This window comes from Petromyzon marinus, chromosome 37 (assembly GCF_048934315.1).
Source record: "Petromyzon marinus isolate PM22_M1 ecotype Great Lakes invasive population chromosome 37, UKy_Petmar_22M1.pri1.0, whole genome shotgun sequence".
Lineage (NCBI taxonomy): Eukaryota > Metazoa > Chordata > Hyperoartia > Petromyzontiformes > Petromyzontidae > Petromyzon > Petromyzon marinus.
The window spans coordinates 6,476,369-6,492,474 of NC_133703.1; positions in this window are offsets into that span (position 1 = coordinate 6,476,369).

The window sequence follows — 16,106 nt, forward strand, 5'->3', positions numbered from 1 at the left end:
CCGCCCCCTATTGACGATAAGGGGAAGCTACCAGCCCACAGAGTGGTGAGTGACGATTACCCCTACAATGGTAATAGGTGTGGCGCTGTAGGTTACTTTTTTAATGGAGTTAAATATGGATTTGTGATCGCGGGCCATTGAGGCAGACTCCATCTCCTCAGCAACCCGCGACCACCACCCATCCTTGCAGCGCCTCACGTCTCTCCGAACCTCCGACCGAAGGCTGCGGTAAGCCTCCTCATTCTCTGACGTGGGATGCTGTAGACGATTAGAGTGGGCCTGTTGCTTTTTCTCAACCATCCTGAACGCTTCCTCTGTCGGCCAGGGTCTCTGGGGAGGTCTGGACCGCGTACACAAAGCAGCCATTGCAGCTGCATGAGTCACAGACCTAAACCTCGCCCATTTACCCTCGACATCAGGAGGAGTGGGGGACGGTGCTGTCTCACTCACACTCACTCACAGCGCGAGGCCGACTCATTACATCTCGCGGAGGATCGCGCTGCTGAACAAAAACAGTTCCGCGGTTTCAGTTTGCAAGCGCGAGTTCGCGTTTTAAGGCGATGGGGGCCATCCATAAATGACGTCACGCACCTGGGGAGGGGGGGGTCAGACATTTGTGACGGGGGGGGGGTTTGAGAAATGTGACGTCACGTCAAAATGCGCAACTTTAAATAAATATAGACAACACGTTCTATTTAGTTAAATAGACTTTTTAATAAATGTTTTCTCCTACAACATCAGAGTGCAGCGCCACATTAAATACAATGACAATAGTTTAAAGCGATTTGAAGCATGTTTTATTTTCAAAATGAAAATATGGTTTTGGGGGGGGGGCAGAGCTTTGTGACGTCATACTTGAGGGGGGGGTCTGACTTTTTGTGACGCCGTGTGACGAGGGGGGGGGGGGTCAAAAATCGTCCAAAATCGCGTGACGTCATTTATGGTCGTGATATATTATTTTTTATTTTATTTTTCCTACCTACGTGACTTTACCGAAAGAACCAAAGAGTACTTATTTTGGTGGATAAGGAGTAAAATAGTAGATGATAGGATCTGCACTATTGAGGAGTTCTGTTATAATGAATCTGTTGTAATGAATCTTATGTCACCTTAAGTATGCCTTTGTGAGTACACTCGTGACACGGGTGTCATGCGCGTGACCTTTGTCTTTTGTATCAGATGTGCGAGAGCAACTCCGCTGCGAGTCATGGTGGTGCTGGGAGAATTGCCTTTACCATCGATGGCACTTCACCAGCACCCGTCTCGACCCCACCTCAATCCGGTAGAGTTACAAGAGCGAAAAAACTCATCTCTTGTGACGTCTGTGGGAAAAAATTCCAACTGGCATGGTGCCTAGAATCCCACGTAAGAACGCACAAGGAGACCCGTGATCAATGGGGCGGCATATGTGGACAAAGCTTTGATCAGCCAGGAAAATTCTAAATGCATATGAAAACCCATGAAAAGGATTACATGATAAAGGGTGCACCAGGCTTGGTGAATAACGGCAGTTTTGCCAATGCGGTGTTGAATCCGATAGAGTCACTAGAATCTGATAGAGTCACTAGAGTGAGAAAAAGAATCTCTTGCGACGTCTGCAGGAAAACATTCCAACTGGCATGGTGCCTAGAGTCCCACATGAGAATGCACAAGACCGGTGGTCAAAGCTGCAACATCTGCGATCAAAGCTTTGATCGGCCCTACAAACTCAGAAGGCATATGGAGTAACCCACGGAAAGAACTCAAGGGGCGCACGTGGCATGGTGAATGACGGCAATTTTGCCAATGCGGTGTTGAAGGTGTGTCAGAGCTACTCGGCTGCGAGTCATGGTGCTGGAAGAATTGCCTTTGCCATGGATGGCACCAGCAGCTCCAGCAGCAGCAGCTTATCGAGTCCTGGTGGTGAGGAGGCAGAGTTGCAGACAATGCCACCTTCTGCAAAGGGCGCACCTGCGTGCAACGAAGTTATTGCTATCACAGCAACCGCGCATGGAACGAAGGCGCCTGCTGGGAAACGCCACGCCTGACCAGCGCCCGTCTCGACTCCACCTCACTCCCATAGTCACTAGAGTGAGAAAACAAATGTCTTTCCAAGTCTGTGGGAAAGCATTCCAACTGCCATCATGCCTCGAGTCCCACATGAGAACGGACAAAGAGACCCCTGACCAATGGCATCTGCGGTCGAAACTTTGATCAGCCAGGCAAATTCAGAAGGCATATGGAAACCTACGAAAAGTCCTATTGGATATTTCTTTGCTTTTCTATTACTGAAGCTATCAACAGAAGGTGTGTACCGGATTAATTGCACTTGTGGCAAATGCTATGTAGGGCAAACAGGACGAATGATCAGCACGAGACTAAAAGAACACCACAGAAATATGAAATGCTCACAAATACAACTGTCAGCAGTAGCAGAACACGCGTGCCCACAAGGACACTCAATTGATTTTGATAATGTTGAAGTTCTGTGCAAAACTAGTTACTACTGGCCAAGACTAATTACAGAATCTATCGAAATTTAAAGAAATAAAAATAATTCTAATCGTTTGGATAGCTACCGACTTAGGGCTGCATGGAAGAGAATCATCAAATTACCGTTTGTACGGCTATTTTAGTACACACAATGGACACTAAGTACAAAATCAATGGGCTAGCATAATGTGCATGTATAATGTACGTTGATTCATTAACGCCCCCCCCACTTTGCGCTCAAAGAGCTCACAAGTGTTGTCATCACATCTACGCCTCTATATAAGGAATTAAACAGGTGGACTTCTCCCAAATCTTGCTGTTGCCTGATGAAGCTAGTTGTAATTACTGAAACGTCGTACTCCGATGGTAAATGTTGTGGCTTGGCTCTCCAACACACCACACACCGGTGTGCTATACTAGTGATGAATTGGCATGTTCTGTTTACGTGACAACCCTTACTAGTTGGCTGTCGGGTGATGGCGGGTTTAACGACACATTTAAATTGTAATAGGTTTTTACCCTTTTATCTGGCACCAAAACTGACACTTTTATGCAAACATGACCCTTGTATAAAGGTGTCAGTTTTGGTGCCAGATAAAAGGGTAAAAACATATTACTATATCTTGCTACTGGCAAAGGAGGTCTCATAATGCAAATGCTTAACCCGAGCTCTCAATACTCTGATAGTGCGCTGTTTATGAGTTGTGTGCCTTTTGGCGTCATCTGGTCCAACACCAGTGGAGACTAGGCTCTAAGAAAAGCGGTCTCAGGTGTGGACCAATCAACTTCAAGGACAGTGTATATCACTATCAGAGTTGTCTCTTTTTGTTCGCATTTTGACTGCTTGTGTTGTGGTTATTGCAAACATGATTCCTTGTATAAAGGTGTCAGTTTTGGTGCCAGATAAAAGGGTAAAAACCTATTACTATCTCTTGCTACTGGCAAAGGTCTCATAATGACACATTTATATATTTACGCGATCCAACCCATAAAACCTGTATTATGGATATTTGTCGCGAAAGCCTACGTGTTAAACTGCCATGTATTTTTACGTCTATTGCTGTATTTTCTTACGTGCAATATATTTAATAAACCATCTTAATTTATTAGTATTTTTGTTCATAGTTATATCATTGTTGCGCGTGCGGTGTGGTCAGTGGATATTGTTCAGTGGATCAAACCGAGACAAATATTTTTGCAGCAGCTGTGGCTGCACATTGCAACAGCGCATTCCGAATGGTGTAGAACGCATCGCCCATAATCTGTATCTGTGTGCAAACACCAGGTATGGTTGGTAAGAAACACGTTTGGTTTTAAATGAATAGAACTCGAGCTTCAGCCATATTGTTCATTATAGACCCCACTTTGTAAGAATTAATCACGCAAACCTTGCACCTGATTCATTTGAGTCGGTGTGCTCATGAGCAACAGGGCATTTGTGGCAAGGTGTTAATGTACCACAGATTAGCACGGTTGGCTACGTACACTGCGAAAGAAGTTCAACACATATTATTTGGGTCTTTCCGTAAAGTCACGTAGATAGAACAATAAAATAATTAAAATAAAGTGAATAAAAAAGTTAAATATATCACGACGTTTCGATCGCAACACAAGCAATCGTCATCAGGAGAAAAATGATGAAGATTGCTTGTGTTGCGATCGAAACGTCGTGATATTTTTATTATTATTTTGTATTCACTTTATTTTTATTATTTTATTGTTCTATCTACGTGACTTTACCGAAAGACCCAAAAAATATGAATTCCTGCAGTCACGAAAGCTTTAAGTCAAGATTCAAGTTCAACACACTTTCATACATTGTGGAAAGCGAGTATCCTCGCACGTACAATGCACTGCACCGCATGTTCATGTTAAGTGAGTCAAGGGCTTTGTCACTGCCTACCCCATGACATAAATAATCTCAGGGAATTCAATTGCAAGTGTGCAATCTCCCTTCCGGTGGGCATCGAGGATGAGTCATACCCTGGCTTGCCAGGAGGCAGTGGAACACAACTGTGGAATCCTTTCCATCTGCACGGGATAGAACGTTGCCCCCTTGCTCACATTCGTTCGTTTTCTGCGAGTGTACTGGTTTCCCCCCACATGTAAACACTCAGTAAGTGGCTGCAAATATCGGAATGTAAAGAGAACCGCAGAGCTTGCGCGATTGTTGGGAGTGCCGGCTCACTGCCTGGCTGCTGTCTCCCCGCTCGTCTGTGGGAGACATATGGAGGTACTGAATAAGATTTATATTCTCTACATAACATGATTCCTATCTACACAAAGCACTCACCGCGTGGAGTACAGCAAGTGATATTCCACGAAATAAAAAAAAAACGTACATGACCAAAACAGAAGCCAATGGGTACAGCTGTGCATACACATACACACATATACACGATTCCTACTGATGGTTGGAACGATTCACCACTGCCGGAGAGTCAAGGAATTGTCATGATTCAGGATCATGAATGCAAACTGTCCCCGTTCTCAAACCTGAGTACGATTTAAAAGGTCATAGAACGCCTTTGTCGGAAGCAATTACTTCCCCATTTCACTGTGATGGGCAGATTCATGCAATTGCAGTCGGCTTACATATTGTCAGTAGACCCCCCTATACGCAAGCGTACGCATTTGGGTTAGCCCCTCCTCCCCCCTCCATGCTTACATACTAAATGGATGCCCCCTAACAGCTACACCACCACTCCCCACACGAGACAAGCACGTGACTTTCGGTGTAAATGGAGCCGGAGCGCGAATACACGTGCCGATGCCCCAAGTACAGTTGCCACCATTTCCACGACAGAGCAAACCCAGGCACATTTCTCAGCGAGCCCAGGTCTATTGTTAAAACTGTGCAGTTCACGGTGATAAAATTCAACCATAACCATACCCGGGGTACCAGATCTCGACACAAATCAATTCCTGCTGCCACCCGAACACTGTCCGGGGGTCAAACACGGACAGGTGGCAGCCCCAGTCGCGAGGCCACATCTGCGCCGACTCACGGTAAATGTGTGCAGGGCCAGCAGGAAGAGCCCCGGGATCTCGGAGCGCAGCCACTGGTTCCACGCGCTGTCTCGGTCCACGTCCTCGCGTGACAACGACACTTCAAAATCACCTGACCGGAAGGAGGGAGGTGGGAGGGAGAGTAAGAAGGTACGAAGGGGAACCTTCTAACACTTTCACAGTGACGCGTTCTTCGCGCGCATCACCCTGCAGCCAACCTCTCTGCTCTCGTGTGTGAACGTGGGTCAGTTTGGTTTAATCGTTCAGAATGAATGGGGCATGACCCTGGCCCTTGTGCAACTTATTATTTTCCATGAGATAATACCAAACACATCATTCATGTTTGTGTGTGTGTGGCCTGCAAGCAAAACCTACATGCTCTCGAGTCACATATCGGGAACAGTCACCGGTGGGAAAGCATTGCCGAATTCCTAGAAAGGCTCAGCTCTCTCCAACTTATGTTGAAAGCGTTTATGCATTAGTTCTGCCCGTACCTCTTTGTGCCTGTGTAGTGGGCAGGCAAGTGTGGTGGAGCAGCAGGTCCAGCACACGGGGTGTCCAGCAGAGGAGAGGAACTCCCCGGGGCCGTGGCCGGGGAAGCAGAGGTCGGCGGCGCTGGGAGCGGCGTCAGTTGCGCGGCGTCTGTGGGAGAAGGCACAGGCCTCTGCTGAAGATTATCATCCGCAGACACATCACACGGCTTGCTGGACACGTCACGCACTCGGCCCTGTGATTGTGGAGGTGAGACAGGTTCGCGCGTGGCAACGAATGGCTTGTCGCTGGACAAACATCGACGGCAACATCGGGAGAGCGCGGCATGAACTCGTGCAGAGTTTCTGGCACCGTATGAATTTACACTCCTTGTAGGTATGTGCGTTGAACCTCTTTCGCGCCGTACGTAAGCCAGCCGTGCTAATCAGAGGTGCAGATGGATGCAATTGAAGGAAGTGGAGCAGAGATTTCAAAATGAAACAAAAAAAATTGATACAGAAATTACACAAGTCCAGGGGACTTCACCAAGGCCGTGTTATCCCAGACTCTGACAGAGCACAAAGGAAGATTGGCAATGGCAAAAAATGGCTTCATAACTATCATTGTCAGATGGCACACTTGCATCTTCAGTCTTCAGTCAGCGTCAGTAATTTAAGAATGCACGCATGATGCGTGACACCAACTAAAATGGCATCGATGCTGACTAATCACATCCTCTCCAAGATGTGGAACTCAAGAGACAAGGATAGCCTCTTCCAAACAGGACTACCCTTGACAATTGAGTTGTTGCCTGGGTAAAATAAAATGAACTAGGAGATTTCAACTTGAAAATCCAAACCATCGCACCAACAGTAATGGACGGAATCCTATATGAGGCGCACACTGCAGTAGCTTCAGGTGGACTCTGGTACCTGCTTTAACGTCTGTGTGAGAAGCATCTTCTCCCACTGAAATTCAAACAAAGTTGATAGTTAGACAGGACATGTTTTAAAACATCCGCAGTAAAATTCAAGTATGTATGCCATTAAAGTAAACTATTTTTTATTTACCAGGTAAGGCCCATTGAGAGCTATATAGCTCTTTTTCAGAAGCGGCCTGGCCACAAATTATAGCTTAACGAAGTAGCTTATCACGTGGAAATGTATAGTAGCCAAATACTCTAAACGCATTACTTACAAATAGCTCACAAAGCGGTTATCCTCCCACTACCCTTGGGTTACCTCCTGTCCCGGTCCAGCCGAGGCAGTCTGTGAATTGGCATCTGTGTTTGGGTGGCATTAATTAATTTGTACCGAGATCTGGTACCGGTACTGTGCTGAACTTTACTGCTGCATGGTTGTTGACAGACCTAGACCGACTGAAACATAGGTCTGGGTTTGATCTCCATAGTGGAAAAGGTGGTAACCCGAAAACTAACCCAAACCCTTCCACATTTAACGATAAACACTTTCAAACAGAGTTCGCTCAGAAATGACCCCACTAAACCGCACGTATATAAACGTTTGACTTCAGTGGTTCCTCCGCCGCGTGCGAAGGATGAAGTGCACGGCCTCTCGTGATGATGACCTCACACCCGCATGGCTGCACGAAAGGCGGTGCTGACGAGCATGAGGCAGGTGGAAGAGGCAAAACGAGGAGGCAAGATTAGAGTGCTGTAGTTGGTGGGGTATAGTGGGGCCTATTTCCGAATGATTGATTTATGTGGAAATGAAATTGGTCAAGAGTCCGTTACTTTGTAAACATTAGCATGTATCTACTTCAATACCAAGTCTGCAGGGGTGGGAAAGATGAGGTCTGTTCATTCTGGTGGGCAAAGGGAATTTCGACACTCCAAGTTGTCTGGTGGCATACGGATGAAATGCACCTTACAAATGTAAATAATGATTATTAATCCATCTTCGTCTTCACTCCCACGGTGTTTCCAACCAGGGTTAGGCCAGATAATGATCTGGCATGCTGTACACTTGCACAGTTTACTGAATTATTGTATCATTATGAATTCAGTGCCCCTTCTGCGACCTTTTCCCTAGATACCCCTCTGGTGTATAACCTGGCCTGCTGACGTCAGGGCCGTAAGCCGCAGATCCCTTTCCCTGCCAGCAGCCAGCGCTATACTGTTACATTACCATTCTATGCCACTACACAGGGACTCCTCTACTTACGAACATTCGACTTACGAACTTTCCGAGATATGGTCAAACCTGTCCGTATGTCCAGTTTCCTGTTCGGACCGAGAGTCGTAAGTTCAACCGCCACACAATAGGTGGTGATGGTGGCATCTACATCTGCAGAACGTGAAAAACTAGAGGCAACTTTTAAAGCCATTCCCCGTGTTTAGCGTATAAGCCGTAAAACGTGTTTGAAATCGACGGGAGGAAAGTTGGACTCACGAACAAATCGACTTACGAACAGACCTCTGGAACTGAACTCGTTTGTACGTACAAGAGTCTGTATATGGTGGTCACTCTGAACAACACAGACCCAGCCTCCTTTTTACTATTTTTGGACCATTAGGACACTACCAGACGCATCTTTCTGTGCTAACGACCACACAATACACATTAGACGAGTCACAACAGGTCACGTTTAACAGTCTAAACTTGTCTGGAGTAAGTCGCATACGGTAGACATTTCTGCACATTTGCAGAATTACATGTCTATGACAAAGGAACCATGTGTATTGCATTACACAGGGGTGCTTGATCATGTGTGGATGCAGATTCCCGCAGCAATACAGGGAATAGGTTGTTCGCAGCGCCACTGATTAATCAGAATCAGAATCTTTTTGATATCCTGGAAGAATCCGATGAGCTATGAAGATCTTTTTCACATATGTCCAGTAGGGGCGGGTCACCAAGCTATTTACAAAACCGATGAGAGGCAAGATGGAGAAATTGTAAGCAAATTGCTAAAAATACAAAGTACATACATTCCTGCCAATTTGTCAACAAATGCAAGCTTGGGCAAGGCAGCAACACAACAACCACAAGTTTTAGAAACAATAGGAGCACATATTTGCTCCTCTTGTCTGCTAACCAATGCAGCTACATTGGTCAGCTTGGGTTGACGTTTCTCCCCCTTACTATTTATTTAAACTCTTGTGCATCATGTCTACTGTGGTTAACTGCTGTGATTTGTTGGCATTTCAGCCACAGTGCATATGCCTAAAAATGTGTGGTACGGTTAATGGAGTCCTCAATACAGGATGTGATCTAGTTATTATAGCCACCTAGTGGTGGAAAATGGTGCAAAAGAAACCCAGGTGAACCAGAGCTGAGCATTAAAGATGGTAGTGGCTGGTCGCATCTCAGTGGCCAATGTAATGGACACGATAATTTTGTGAACAAATGACACGAAAATGTGATCATATTTTGGGGTCTCCTTTGACTAAAACACATTCAATGCATTGAAAACATGTTTTGTTTGCTTAAAGTAATCACAACATAACAGCATTAAGAGTGTATGTCTATATCCTGTTTCACTCATTATCCTATCCTTGCCCCCCTACCCATTCTCAAAATATACCCCAGTTATCCAATTCGGGTTTGTCACTCTCTTCGTGGCATCATTTCCACTTGCGCCATTGCTCGCACTGCTCAACAACATCATTGAAGTGCGGGTCGACGCGTGGAAGCTCGTAACAAAGATGAGGAGGCCTGTGGTTTCGCGAGCAAGAGGGATTGGAGCCTGGGCCGACATTCTGAGTATCGTTGCCACCCTCTCTGTAATCACCAATGTAAGTCGCCAGATTGTCCGCTCGCTTTCTCGCTCAATATCCCATCTTATGAGTGACATAACATGTCATGTTAGCCGTGTGGGTTCTTTTTACCATACTTCACCATTCTGGTCATGGCAGGTTTGAGAAGAGGTGTAGTGGGGGACCAGGAGCGGTTCGGGTATCACTCGTCACTGATGTTAGTCGTAGCTGGAAGTCATTGCATGTGTGCTGAATTCAAAGTGCAGTGCACAAATCACTGCACCACCGCTCCTATCCACTCTCTCCCAAAATCGCAAAAGGTAAAGCCTTGCAATTGCTTGCTCATGTCACTGCTGGCAGAAGGGCCTCAACTAAAGGTAGCTCTAGAGAACCCCTCTACACGGTATTTGGCCTACTCTTCCATGATGACCAGACATGTTGTAAGATGTGGAATTACCTGTGTAGTGTTGTAAGGACGAGCAGACTTCTTTAGGAGGCACACTCTGTTTATTGTATTATTTCCTTATACATCGCTTAACACACACAGAGGGATATTCGGTCCCCTCACCCGATACCCTAGGGAGGTACAGCCTCCGGACTTGGCGGGACTCACACGTCTACCGCTAACCTCCTTGATACCTAAGGAGGTACAACCTCCGGACTTGGCGGGACTCACACGTCTACCGCTATCCTAGTCCTCCGGCTAGGACCTAGGGGAGGCTATCTGACCCACCGCTGGCCCGGTGGGTCCTGACCACTGGGTATGCCGAGCCTTAGCCCTTAGAAGGGCTGAAAGGCTGGTCCAGGGTCCTAGCTAGGCTTCAGCCCAGTCTTCTGTCTTCGTGCAGGGAGCGAACTCCTCGAGGTCCGTTGGGTCACCCGTCTTATACCCCTTCGTGGCCAGGTAGAACCAATCATACATTCCCACGTGGAACCGTCTGATTGGTTCGCACCAAACCCTGGCCACGATCCGTTTCACCTCGACTGACCCCAACCGTTGTACCCAGGGGTAATGCTGCACCGCCCTGGTGGCAACGCGGGTTACGCAACAGCGCGTAGTTAACACCTCTACATCATCCCCTCCTTCGGAAGCTCCAGCCGTCCCGGCTGCAACAATGGGAAACTCCGAAATTACCAATGGTAGAAGAATTGTGAGTGTGCCTCACGAACAACAAGAACAATTAAACCCCTATAAATACCCCCCTTAACAACATAACGTATGTACAAGGCACTAGACATGCCAAAAAAACATTATAACAACCGGCGAGATTTCGCGCGCGTGCGTTTCGCGGGACCATCGTAGGGGATGGCAGGCTTTGTCGGTGGCACAAGGGAAGGAGGAGGATGAGCCAGAGCATCCGGTGGGCCTTTATGCATCTCCACGGGGACACCTGCTGCTCCACGGTCCATTGAGGCCGAACGTGGCCTGCACGGAGCCGTCACTCCCGCGTCATCTGCAGGAGGAATGACACGCCTGCGCTGCGGGTTAGGCACCAACGGGGCAACATCTGGCTCGTCGGACGCGTCGCACACTCGGCCCCCATGTCGTGTGTGTTGTGGAGGGACGCGTGGCGTGACGAAGGGTTTTAACCGAGAGGGGTGAACGCACCAGCGACGCCGTCCCCAGCTAATTTTAACACATTGGGGACGCAGGACTTCCACTACCTCAACCGGGCCTCGCCATGGTCTGAGGAGTTTGGCCGACGTGGACACCGGCACCTGGGGGCAGTGGAGCCATGCCCTGTCTCCCGGTGCCCACCGATGCGTGTACGACCGAGGGTCCCGCAGTCGCAAATTCGCCCTTTGGCGGGAAGCCGAATTTTCAATGGCGGCCTCCCGTGCCTCGGCCAACTTACGGAGGTTGAATCGCAAGTGGTCAACGAGCTTTGACTTTTGCGGTGGCTGTTCGATTTCCAGCCGAACGTCGGCGGGAGGAAAGGCATCCCTGCCGTACATTAGAAAGAACGGGGAAAATCCCGTCGCCGCGTGAGGTGCCATACGGTATGCGGCGAGGACCCCCGGAACCTGCAAGTCCCAATCGAGGTGAGATTCATCGACCTGATGGCATAACATAGCGGTGAGAGTTCTATGAAGGCGCTCCACCATGCCGTCGGTCTGGGGATGGTAGGGCGAAGTGCGCACTTTCTTAGTGCCCAACAGGCGGCACACATCAGTCAGCAAGGCTCCTGAAAAATTTCTTCCCTGATCGGTCAGCAACCGTTCTGGTGCGCCCTTGTCCAGGACGTAGCCTTGAACAAAGGCGTCCACAACGGCCGCCGCCGACTGGTTGGGGAGGGCCCAGGCCATAGGCCGCCGTGTAAAATACTCTACCCCAACCAGAAGGTACTTATTACCCCGTGGCGTAGTAGGAAAAGGGCCCAAAATATCGAGAGCCACCAACTCATTTATATAAGAGACCGAAATGGGTTGCAGGGGTGGACATGCCGGTTTAGCCGGCGGTTTACGTTGCGCACAATGGGTGCATCCCAGCATAATGTCAGTGACGTCGCGCAGCATGCCCGGCCAGAAAAATTGCAACCGCAACAACCCAATGGTCTTATGAACACCCAGGTGCAATAAACGCTCATGCGCCGCCCATACGGCCTTGCATCGCAAGGCGGATGGCATGACGATTTTATGTTGACACAAGTCAGCATCCCAATGCATCAACAAGCCACGCTTCATGACAAATGAATTAAATTTGCCCTGTCTTGGAACCACATTATTCGCGTGGTGACGCAACCTCAATAATGACATGTCCTCGCCCTGGTGCCGACCCCATTCGGCCAAAGTTAGCCCCAGCAAATCGTCACTGGCCATTGGATCTGCATGATCCAACATCGGCGCTGAGGCGGCGGGAAGTGCGGCTGACACCGTTGTGAGAGGCGCGACCTGCGCAGGCAGTGGCGGCTTACAACGGCCCGAGCCCAAAAAACACGCACATTTTTGAGCCGGCGGAAGGCGAGACAACGCATCGGCATTCGTGTGTTGTGCACCCCTATGGTAAGTGACATTGAAATCGTAGTCCTGAAGGACTTCGAGCCACCGAGAAAGCTGCCCGGACGGTTGGTCAACCCGCAGAGCGTACTGTAAAGCCGAATGATCAGATCGCACGGTAAAATGCTGACCATACAGGTACGGCCTGTATTGCTGAATAAAAAAAACAATGGCCAGCAGCTCACGTCTGGTCACACAGTATCTTTGTTCAGCAAGAGACAAGACTCTGCTACCATAGGCAACAACCCTTTCAATGCCATCAACTTTTTGTGACAGAACACCCCCAATCCCCGTATTGCTAGCGTCGGTGTCCAACACGAATGGCACGGAAAAATCGGGGTACGCAAGGGACGGTGCCGTCATGAGCGCGTTCCGCAAGGAGTCGAACGCAGCCTGTTCTGCGTCCCCCCAATGAAACGCGACCCCTTTTGACGTAAGGGCGTGGAGCGGCTTGGCAATCGTCGCGAAGCCAGCAACAAACCGGCGGTAGTACGACGCAAAACCAATAAAACTACGAACATCGCCCGCAGATGTAGGGGTCGGCCAATGTTGAACACATTTGGTTTTTTCAGGGTCGGTAGAAATGCCCGAGCAGCTAACTATGTGGCCCAGATAGCGCACAGACTCACGCAGAAGGTGACACTTCTGCGGCTTGAATTTCAAGTTAGCGGCCCGCATTTTCAAGAAGACAGCACGCAACCGTTCGATGTGTTCACCGAACGTGCGGCTAAAGACGATGACGTCGTCAAGATAAATGAGACATGAGTCCCACTGCAGCCCAGCGAGGACCAGCTCCATGAGCCTCTGGAACGTCGCTGGGGCCGAGTGGAGACCCATGGGCAATCTATTAAACTCGAAAAGGCCCTGTGGTGTCCGAAAAGCAGTCTTAGGTTTTGACGATTCGTCGAGGGGGAGTTGCCAAAACCCCGACAGAAGGTCCAAGGTGGAGAAATAGTGCGCCCCTGCCAGGGCATCCAATGACTCGTCCATACGAGGGAGAGGGTAGGCGTCCGCTACCGAGATTTTATTTAGGCGCCGAAAATCAACGCAAAAACGGAGACTGCCATCGTGCTTTTTGACCAGCACTATTGGAGCACCCCAGGGACTAGTGGAGGGAGAAATTATATCGGCCTTCAGCATGTCATCCACAGCCGATTTAACATGCTGTTTCTCCGCCGGGCTAAGCCGAAACGGGTTTTGTCGAATCGGGGCAGCGTCACCAGTATCAATGTGGTGACGCAGCAGCTTGGTGCAGCCAATATCAAATTTAGATTTACTAAAGACATCGGAAAATTCTCGCAGAAGAGCGCGCAATTTAATTCGCTGCGAATGAGACAGATCACCCGTGTCTGTGCAGAGCGCGTCCAACCATCTCTCATCCGATTCGGAAGGAGGTGGGACCTGCGGCGTGTCACACACGTGTCCCGCGACTCCGGTCCCCAACGGCACCGGGGTCGCGTGAGCGAGCACAGTTCCTTACGGAATGACGGTTGTGGACAATCCGACATTCAAAACCTGCAAGAACGGCTCCCTGTCGGCTGCTACGAGGGTCTGTGCAGCCACCAAATCTAACCCCTTAGCAGCTGCGTTTGAAGGCCCCAGCATAATGCCATGTGCCGAGGCCTCCGGGGCTAGCGGTTTTTTAAGTTGCAAGGGCACGAGCATTTGTGTCCCTGGTGGAATGCGGACTGTGCTCGCAACAAACGCCTGCACCGAGAAACTAGCCATGCGCGGATGTGAGGGTGTGGGCAAGAACGCCATCCGTCGACCCGACGGGAGTTCGATGCAGCCTTGATCTACAAGGATCTTAATAGGCATTTTCGCGAGAAAATCAGTGCCTAACAAACACGGCACGGCGAGGGAAGAAGAGACCAAAATAGGCCCTGCCAATTTAATGTCTCCAATCGAAATTTGCGCCCGAATTTGCCCAATAATGCCAAGTGAACTGCCATTAGCGGCGAAACACGGGATAGAAACCCGTTCCAAGGGGCGGCATCGTACGGGCAGTATATTGTAAATCAGATCCGAAATGATCGTAGCCGACGCACCAGTATCGACCAACACGCGAAATTCCACACCCTCGATTGATCCAACAACCACGGATGAACCTGCCGTCGCCGCGACTACCCTATGGGCCAACTCAGACCACTGCCCAGGTTCGAGTGGCCGCGAACAAACGCCAGAATACCCCCCATCACACGCCGAATCGCGAGCCCTTCTTATGGTGCGTTGCAGTGTGTATGGTGTGAATGAGGGCCGAGCGTGAGAGGCGTCGCGACTTGCCTGGTTTTGCCGCGATGCCGTGGACGTCCTGTAGTCCTGGCCCCGGGATGCGGAGGGGCGTCGTCGAGGCGCACGGCAGTCAGAGGAGATGTGGCCTCGTCGGCCACAGTTGAAGCACGTCACGTCGCCGCGTGGAGCAGGCCGTCCCCGCTGCTGGTCGTTGCGGCGACTAGCGTGGTCGGACGATCGCCGGCCCGTTGACCTGGTCGCAATGAAGGCCCGGTCGGGGGAGAACTCGGCATCCCTGCTGGCAGGCTCCGACGTCGAAGCCGAGGCGGCGATGGTCGATTCCATGTGGAGCAGCAGATGTGCGTGGATGCACCGAGCGGCTCGTAGCGAGCACATACTGTCGTCGTCCACCGCTTGGATGACGATGCGCAGCTCGCGCGCCAGCTCCAGCATCTTCTGGAGAACGATGGCATCGATGGCCTCGTCGTCCATGCGAGGGTAACCCGCTCTTGCCATCGCCAGTAGAGCGGTCCGGAATGCCAACGGAGACTCTTTAGGGCGGCGTCGCCTGTCGTAAAATCGGCTGCGGACGTCGGATGGAGGCCCGTACACGTCGGACATCCGTCGGAGGGCCGATTGAAGAGTCGCCCTTTGTTGCCTGGGGATGGTGAGGAGAGAGGCGAGAGCGTCGTCATCCAAAGTGGCCGGTAGTGCTCGGAGCGCCTGTGCGTCCGACCAGCCCACCATCTCTTGGTGGCTCAGGAAGCGACGCTGGAACGCCGCCCAGTCGCCCCCTTCAGATGTGAATTCTCGGAAGATGGGCAGGCATTGTTGGAGGGCGGACGTCGTCTCCCCCTCAGCTTGTACCGTCTCGAGCCGGAGATCGGCGATTTCCCGGCCGATAGAGTCTACTGTACCGTGTCGGTACAGTGATGACGCGGCGTCCGCTGAGAAAGTTGAATTCGCAGCGTCGCGTGCTGATGACGTTGCGGGTTGTGATGGGCCCCCCGCGTTCCCAGGATGCCCCTGGCTTCCGCTTCCGGCGGAATCACGTGGTTCCCCGGCGGGAAAATCAAAATGTCTGCCCTGGCCGATGGCGGGAACGTCTGCCGGCGGTTGACTCGGCCTGCCCGCAACCTCCAAGTTGATCTCTTCGAGAATTGAGGCCGCGGCGTGTAGGAGTTGAGCGAGACGGCCGTGTGCTGCC